Source organism: Cupressus sempervirens, chromosome 8, assembly GCF_028749045.1.
Source record: "Cupressus sempervirens isolate cs-2001-9-10 chromosome 8, ASM2874904v1, whole genome shotgun sequence".
NCBI lineage: Eukaryota > Viridiplantae > Streptophyta > Pinopsida > Cupressales > Cupressaceae > Cupressus > Cupressus sempervirens.
This window is the reverse complement of record NC_143125.1, coordinates 441,712,461-441,722,014: the sequence shown is the minus strand read 5'-3', so window position 1 is coordinate 441,722,014 and position 9,554 is coordinate 441,712,461.

The following is a 9,554-nucleotide window of genomic DNA, read 5'->3' as shown; positions in this document are numbered from 1 at the left end:
ATGAGAACTACAAAATTTGATGTCCATTACATGGAGGTTGTGGAGAAGTACTAAGGCTTGGGATGATACTAGATCATAGTTGGGTTATATGTCTATATCACATCCATTTCTCATCCATTTACCACAATAGATTGAGAGATTCCCTCTTACATGAGTATGGAGAGAATTCAACAAGATACAAGATGTCTCAAATGAGTAGTACAGATATGCTCTCTTTACCGATGATGTGAAGAAGGTGTGAAGATTGAGATTATATGCTATGAGTCTACAAATGATATTAGGAGTGTGAAATTATAGAGATGGGATTATCTCCAAAATCTGGAATATGCAGGGGTTACACTATAGTACATGGAGAATTTTTCTACACACCCCTTCCAACAATTTATAGATATAGGGAGAAGAACGAAATAGTAGGAAGAGGCACCTCCTCTTAGGGAGGATAGACCAATACATGTATAGAGAGTTGGATCTATTCCCATTCCATCTTAGATAATGAAGCCAGATCCTAGTGTTAGTAGTAGTGAACATGCTCAAAGACAACCACACATATATCTTATAGAGAGCATCGTACTTTGGGTGTAGTGGGAGGCAATATGACAAGTGGAGATGATGTGTTAATGGGAGAGGCTATGAACCTATTTGAGAAGGCCACATTATATGCATGAAGAAATATGGTAGATGTTGGGGAAGAGATAGTTGGAGAGGAGGCACAACAAAAAAAGAAACAACCATATATTAGGGATGAGGGGATGAGAGACCAAGGGCAATAGGATTAGGCTATAGGAGGGCATCTAATTATACAGTTCCAAGATATCATAGGAGGAGTCTAAGGTCACCTAAGTGAATTACAAAGATAGGTAGTACATCTATAGCTCTAGTAGGCTCTCTAAGATACCAAGATAACTAAGTGAGATAGCCAAATTGTAGAGTTGAAAAGGCAACTACAAATTGAGCATAATGAGAGGATTCATTAGTCTTTACGAGGAGCTTATTATTATGCGACCTATGTAATATTTTTTCTTATTGAGTAACATGTTATGATATTTTCCCAATACTCATAGGCTTTTGAGGGTGTGATTCCTCTAGCACATGAAAATACTCCACCTCCTTCACCTCTTAATGGTAAGGGAGAGGGCTACAATTAGATGTTCTCTTTCCTTATGTTCTTTTTAACTCCCCTAATTATCTAATGTACGATTGTCTTATATTACAGTATATAAAATCATGTAGACTTTCATATCATTTTCAAACCTTTATATCAATAGTGCTATGATTAGCACCCATTTTTTGACATTTTGATTGTATCAATCCTTTTGATATTTTATAATATATATGAGAATTACATCTTTTGATTTGATCTCATTATATTTTTCATGATGTATTTTTATGTTTACATGAGATGCTCTTATATGATCTTTTTATTTTGATATCATATTATCTATTAATGTAATTTATCTTTCCTAATGATATAGGATGGATACAACATTGGATTTCTATATGATTCTCTTTTGATAAGATATGTATATACTATGCAATAATATTTTTAATCTTCTATATGCAATAAATGATGTTATGTAATGCAAATGTTGTTGATGTTCTATTATATGCATATATGAATATGAATATTCTTAGATGAGTATGGACTCTATGATGTTACTATATGTATAAATACAATTCATATGTCATGCATGTGATATTTTTGTATCATGAAAAATGCTTGATTAATGTTTCCATAGATAGGATGCACAATCAACCACTTGTACAAATATTGTTGAGAAGATGAAATTTTTTAGGATTCCTTTCCTTTATTTTCCATAGTCAATTTAGAAAGTATATTTACATGCTAGATATACTAAATGAAAATCTTAAAATGAATGCAACTCTAGGACCCAAGTCACTAAACTTTTTAACTTTTTTTTTAATCACTAAGATTTTTATGGATATCAAATGTTGATACAACCATTGCTGGCTAGAATACCATAAGAATATGAATATGATGATTGTCACTTTTTTTGTATTTTTCTTTTATTCTATTAATGTCTAAAGTAAACATAAGCATCAAGGTGAGAGTAGCCAGGATGACTAGAATATCCTTTCCTTTTTATTTAGCAATCTAAAAAAAGCATCAAGGCATAAACACCAATATAACTAGAATATTTCTTGCATCAAGTGCATCAAACATGCTAGAGTTCATTCTTCTTCTATGTAATTATAATTGTTCTATCCTCAATGACCCTTTATCATTCATGAAATGGGATATAATTTATCTTTATCTATCCCCATTGACCCATTAGTTCACATTCTAGGGGTAATTATTTGGATTACAATAGCAATGAGAAATCACTCAAAAATTCAAGGAAAATTTCCAACCTCACCAAATTTTTGAACTAAAATGAATTGATGTACATGTGATCATCCAACATGTGATGGAGGCTCTCATAGTGAACACCCCATTTACTTGCAACCTTGGGATCATTAGAACAAAGCCACAATATAGAAAACAAAGAAAAAATCATGCCCCCTATCATCACTCCTCTAGTCAAGATAGACATCCTAGATTCATTCAAGGGAGAATAATAAGTGGAAATAAATACAAATAAAGTTCTAGTATAAATAAAGAAATGTTTTCATTTTTGTTTCATGTCAATAGGTTTGATTTCTCATCATGTTTTATTTTCAAGGTAACAATGAGAAATCCTTTTAGTAGTTTACAAATAGGTAATTGATTTAGATTGTATGAAAAATAATTTTCACAAGGATAACTAGAGTTAGGTGCTTAGAAAATTTCCCCCTAGTATAAGGTGATTTCCCCTAAACTATAACATTTATTAGTTTCAATCCACAACGATTCAATAGGGTCACTAAAGTGGCTAAGAGCTATGTACAAGATAAAGTAGTAGATGAGAGATTTAAATGCATTAAAGCATAAAACTTGGAATTGGGAAAGGCTATAAGAAAGGTAAAGTAGTAAATAGCTAAGAGATACATTGATAGATGTCACATGTTGAAACAAGAGACCTATTTTCTAGGTTTTCTCCTTTCTAGTAGAGATTCTATTTTTACTACTAGGATAAATGTTTACTAGGTTTTCATCAAGCCACTTTTTCTTCTTTTTCCATTTTTTTTTCTTTTCTTTCTTTTATCTCTCTCTTTTGCTTTTGGTATTTTAGATCTTTTGATGATTTTGATATCATCAAGATTTCCATTGCTCGATTTTCAGCAGGATGACGATTTTTTTCAGGATCTATTTTTTTTTATCATTTTTAGGACTTTTGAGTATATACAAAAATATTATCAAAATATCAACTATACAACTTCTTTAGATGTAGGGTATTGATAGCTTCCCAAAGCTATTTTTCTTTAGTTGTTGATAATTGATATGTGCGAGACCCAAAGATAGCAGTAAAAATGTATGGACAAAGCCAATCCAGTTTAAACTTACCTTTCTATATTCTATTATGTTGATTTTGTGGATTCTCTTTGAGAATAAGATCACCCACCTGAAATTCTCTAGGTCATACTTCTTGTTGTAGCTCTTTGACATTCTCTTTTGATAAGCTTATAGACAATAAATCACCATTTGATGACATTAATCCAATAATTCAAGATCTTGTAGCCTAAAAATTAAATTATCATCATCAATAATAATAACTCTTAGAGAAACTCGTAGAGTGGGAGTCTCAATCTTAATAGGTAATAGAGTTTCTTCTATGTGCACTAAAGAAAATAGTGTTTCTCCAGTATGTATTCTAATACTTGTTGTATAGGCCCACATAACTAGATTAAGTTGAAGGTGCCAATCCATTCCAATTTTGATAATAGTTTGATGTAGAATCTTCAGCAGAGTCTTTTTGGATGCCTCTACCTATCCATTACTCGAAGGACAATAAATGGAAGACCAATGTTATTTTATTTTGAACTTGGTACAAAGCTCTTTGATAATATTTTTCTTAGACTTCCCACATTGTCAATGATAGTATAAAATGGAATACCATACCTATAGATAATGTGGTTCAAAATGAATAGTGATTCTTGTTTACATGTTGCTTTAGTGAGAGGTACTACCTCTACCTACTTTTTAAAGTGTTTAGTAACTATAATAATAAACTTGTGTCCATTTGATGAAGATGGGTAAATCTTTCCTATTAGACCAAAGGCCCATTATTGAATGGCCAATGCATGATAATAGGTATCAACTCCCTATCCAAAGCATGGACCATTTTACCATGAATTTGACAATTCTTGTAATATTTAGCAAATTTGATAGCTTCCTTTTCCATATTGATCCAATAGTAACCCACTCTAAGTTGTTTCCAAGCTAATCTCAAATCTCTTAAGTGTGATCCACACATGCCTTCATGTACGTCAACTAATGCACATTTAGAATCATCATGTTCTAGACACATAAGTAGGGTATCATCCAGTCCTCATCTATATAACTTTTTTTCTATAACTACATATGGTGAATCATTTCATAAGGTTACACTTTTTATTTTGAGTAAGGTTTTTAGGAATTATTCCACCATCAAAGAGGTGGAGGAACTATAGGAAGGGTAGAATAATTTCTCCACCAAGAATTCATAATGTAAATCATTCTATGGCATTTGTAACATCAAGTCAAGAGTTTCTATGGCAGCAACAACTTTTTTTTTCCACCCTTAGAACCTATTGAAAGGTAACATAGGGAAGTACTTCTTAATATCATCTACCATCCACTTATAATGTAACAAATTTTCATATTTTGTCTAGTATATGTGATTTACTTGATTTATAAGTACCTATAAATAGCCATAGATATACAATTCATCTAATTTCAATTTTCATACCATTTATCATGGTTTCATATTCTACAATGTTATTAGTAGAAGGAAATAATATATTTTACACCTTTGGTCAAGAATACAGTAACAAGGTGATAAATAGAGTTCTTGTACCAAAACCTTACTGTGTATATGACCTATAAAAAATAACTTGTTAATTATGGATAAGAAAGGTTAAGTATTGATTAGGGGGAGGGGGGAACTAATTAGTACTTTAGAAACTTCAACATTCTTACAATGTTTTAACTAATAGTTTGTTTCTTAGTTAATCCAATAACTCGTAGATGTAATTGATAATACAACGTTTAACTTAAAAACTCATATGCATAAAAGTAAATAAAAATACATAAGAGAAATCAATACTCTCATAACACACATATTTGGTATCATAGAAAATCCTTGATTAGAGGGAAAAAGTGCATTGGGGATAGAACCTACAACTTTTTCATTGTAGTAAAAAAAGTTTTGACTAGGCTTACAATAGCACTTCCTTCTGAGAAACTCACCTTATGAGGAGTGATTGATATAGGGTTATTTGTACCATTAGTCTGTTAAGAATATTCAATATGAGATTTTATCCTACATGTCTAAGTATTCACCTTGTTAAAGGATTTGATTAAAGTTCATACATAAACTTAATATTGTTGTAAAACACTTAACAAATATTGTAGAAACATAATTGTACTTATAAAAGATGACATATTTCTTTCTTCTTCCTTAAGCTTTTTAGATCCCTCATTTCTTCTAATCTTGTTCTATGATGACTTCTTTCTCTATTCTTTGTTCACTTTTTTCTTCTCTCAACCAGTATGTCTCTCTTTGTATCTCAATCTATTTTATTATCTCATGCTTTCTTGTTAACCCTACACACAATCCTAACCATAGATTCTAGGGTAAACCTCATTCTTCATCCTACTATTGTCTTCCAAACAACACTTATCTCATAAGCTTCTTATTACATCGATCATACACTTCTTTGATAGTTAAGAAATCTAATAACTATACATATACTTTGATAGTAGCTTTTCCTTATTCATATCGATAATGTGTAGGCTTATTGGGTCAATTAATTTATCTTAGATATGTTGGCATCAATGAAATAAATTCATCAATAATCATACTTATCAAATGTAAATGCCAACAATCTCCCCCTTTGGTAGTGATGAAAAAAATTAAAAATCTTGATGTTGTGCCTTTACTTAATATGTATTATACTCCCTCATTCATGATATTCTCTTTATACTCTAATATCCTCTATTTCACATTGTATTTTTGTTTCCGTCTATGGATTTTTCTCTGGTAACCAATCACAATTGCTATATGTTGTTCTTGAGATGTATGCACCTCCCCTTTTTTGTGTATGTCAGTCAATGCCTATAAACATGACTAAATAGAAACATGTAGTGAAAAACTTCATACCTATTTACAATTTTCTAACAATAGTTGAATACTCGGAATCAATGAGATGAATTAGTATTTTCCATGTCTTCTTCAAAGCTTGAGGAGTGAGAATGTTCTTTAGGAATTTTGTTACTATATTCTCCATTTTTTCTCTCTTTGTTGTCCTTTGGTACCTATACAAATTTTTTTTCTTCAACCAAAGTTTTCTTCATAATATCAATATGCAAACTTATCATACATTGTAACTCCAAAACTCTTACAATTATTGTATCTCTTGTAGCTATAAGATCTTGTTCTTATGCAATTAACTCCTTAATCCTTGATTAATGTTGTAATATATTTGCCAATGAGTCCAATCCTTTGATATGACTCAATCTCTCATTTTGAACTCTGATGATGTGATTATCTAACATTTTACTAAATTCTTCCAAATTACTCAAATAAGTATACTTAATGGTTGATGTATTTATAATCTCATGTACTTCAGTAATATTCTTTTGTAGTATCATTTTCAAATATACAAGCTTGGTTGATAGAGTTTATTTTTTCTCTTCCAACTTGCATGTATCCTCCTTAGTTAATTGTCCTTCTAGATCTATACCTGTTGCTTCCATAGTGTCTGGATATGCTTTCAATTTCCTTTTAACTAGCTTCTCCTTGTCTACAGTAAAATCTAACATAAGAAGTTCAAACATATTCATAGTCTTATTCAATACATTCCTATTTATTCTCTTTGATCTTCTTTGATCAATCTCAATATTAAGATCTAAAACTTGCTTGAATTCTTGTCTATCCCTCTTCTTTAATCTCAATACATTTTCCTTTAATATATCAAATTGGGGGTCATCACTAGATGGGTCATTGTCCTCCTCTTCTTCTTTCTTCTTTTTTCCTTTAACATCAATTTTTTGTAGATATTTTCCACGATCCTTCTTTCCATCTTTGTGATTTTCCTTATCATTGTCATCATCTTTATCTTGATTAGTTTTCTTCCCTACTTTGATGGCCATCAAACTAGATTCATTGTGACCTTGTGTTTGAGTGCTATCACTCATTCCTTGTTCTTGTTGTTCCTAAACTTTTAAATTAAATCCATGTATCACTGCTAACTTTTTGTTCATTGCCATTTCCTTTAGTATATATCATTACTTCTTTTGTCAGGAATGAGTGCTACTATTCATCAGATATGGGCTTCTTCTCCTCTTATTTTATAATAGTATTTTGTACTTCTTTTATTGATATAAAGGATTGACTTATTAAATCAAGTAGTGGTAGACAAACACTACTTATTGATACAATTGTATGCTAGATCTCTATAGCCTTATTTATTGTATCTGCTCCACTTTGTTCAATATTAGCCAAAATATCTATGCTTGTTTCTTGTGTGTTCATCTGTACCTATGCCAAATATTCTTGATCATTACCTTCAAAATCATATCCACCTTGTTTGTCAGTAATGTCATTTATGATGACCTTTTCTCCTTTAGACTGCTTCCCAATTTCTATAATGAAAGTGCCAATCAACTCACTAATGGTAAATACATCATAGACTTTTGAAAGTCTCGCCTCTTTATAGGATTAATTTTTCCCTTTCTACAACTTTTCAATCCATACATCTCTGATGTTTTGAATAAAAATAGATTCTTCACTGATTAGTACCATATCATTCATTACATTAGTCTTGAATGCCATGCGATACTTGTCCATCCAAACTTCTACATCATTAATCAATAAATCAAGATGTAGTTCTTTTAGTATTTTCTTTCTCAATTCTTCTACTCTCTATTTTTCTAAATGCCATCTTACCAACAAAGTATTCTACACTTGTGGCACTTTATCCTTTACATCTTTAGGATACTTGCCAGCTTCTCTAAAATTCTTAATCAATGAATCTTTTACTACTTTCTTGTTGATTTCAATTAAATTAGCAATTACATTAGGATCCATCTTCCCAACTAAACCTATATCTATGATATATTTTGCTAATTCCTTGGGGTCAAAAAGAATCTTATACATTCTCCTACTAGACTTTCTACCTCATAAACTTACTTCTTACTCCAATTATAGTTCCAATTTTTTGATACTGGTGGAGTCTTGACTTGACTTTGAATAATTCTTCTCTCTACAAAAATATGTTTAGTCTTTCTTCTCTTAAACACTTTACCCTATTGGCTTTTATAACTCTCTCCTCATTCACCTCTCTAGGTATGCTCATTTCAATCTCCTCACAACTACCTTCTTCCTCATACTCCAAAATAGTGACAATAGCCTCTCAAGCATATTGAGCATCTTTTTCTTTTGTCTTCCTTACCAAAGTTAATAGCTAAAGTGATGACATCACTTGTGTGGCCTTCTACATTGATAGGATGCTAGATGCCTCATGTACATCATCTAATTCCTTCTTCATCTTCTTTTGTATCTTAAAAACTGGGGATTATGAAGCTTTTCTACTAAAAAATTCTTCATAGGTCCCAAATCATGTCACTGAAGCTTTATTTGGAAAGCTTAGTATATAGTTAGCATAGTTGACAAACTCATCTTTTATAACCTCACAGTCCAAATATGGAACTCAAGAGTTCTTGGTTCAACTAGTTGAATCCTACAATTGTTAGTATCATTAATAAAACATAAAGTATATTTATACCTTTTTACTATGGTGCCTATAATAAGATAGTACTCCTACATTGTCAATTGAAATTATTTGAAGTAACTCCACATGATTTTCTTGAATTATCCTCCTAGTTTCTCAATATACTCATTAATTTGATAAGTCTATTTCCATTCCATTATACAAATCCAATACCAAGGAAAAATCTCTTAATATATAAATAAATACATATAAGTAAAGTTCCATATTTGATGTCTTTCTATTAGTTTTTCTTTAATCGCTCCATATTTACACTTAATTGATAAACAACCATAACTGACAAATTGTATCCTTTATCTTGAGTGTTGATCTCATGTGTTGTCTAGATAACTTAACACACTATTGAGGTGGTTTGTTTGGTATATCTTATATCCTATTATTATTGTCAAAAATCTTGTGCCTTCATGTTTCACCTTATCTACCTTCATGGATCTCTTATCTGATGTAGTCTTTATTATTTTCCTCAGCTCATTCATATTATTGACTCTTAGTGGAAATTATTTTGCTTGTTTTGTTAGTCCTATAACCTTGATAATTTCCTTTGTAATCTTTACTAGTTTCTCCTCATTTAGCCAAAGTGATCAATTCATCTCAACACACATCTGATCCATTCATCATAAAAAAAAGGTTAGGCATGTACATGATATGCATAAGACCTTGAGCTTCTTAGTGATTTTAGTCATCTT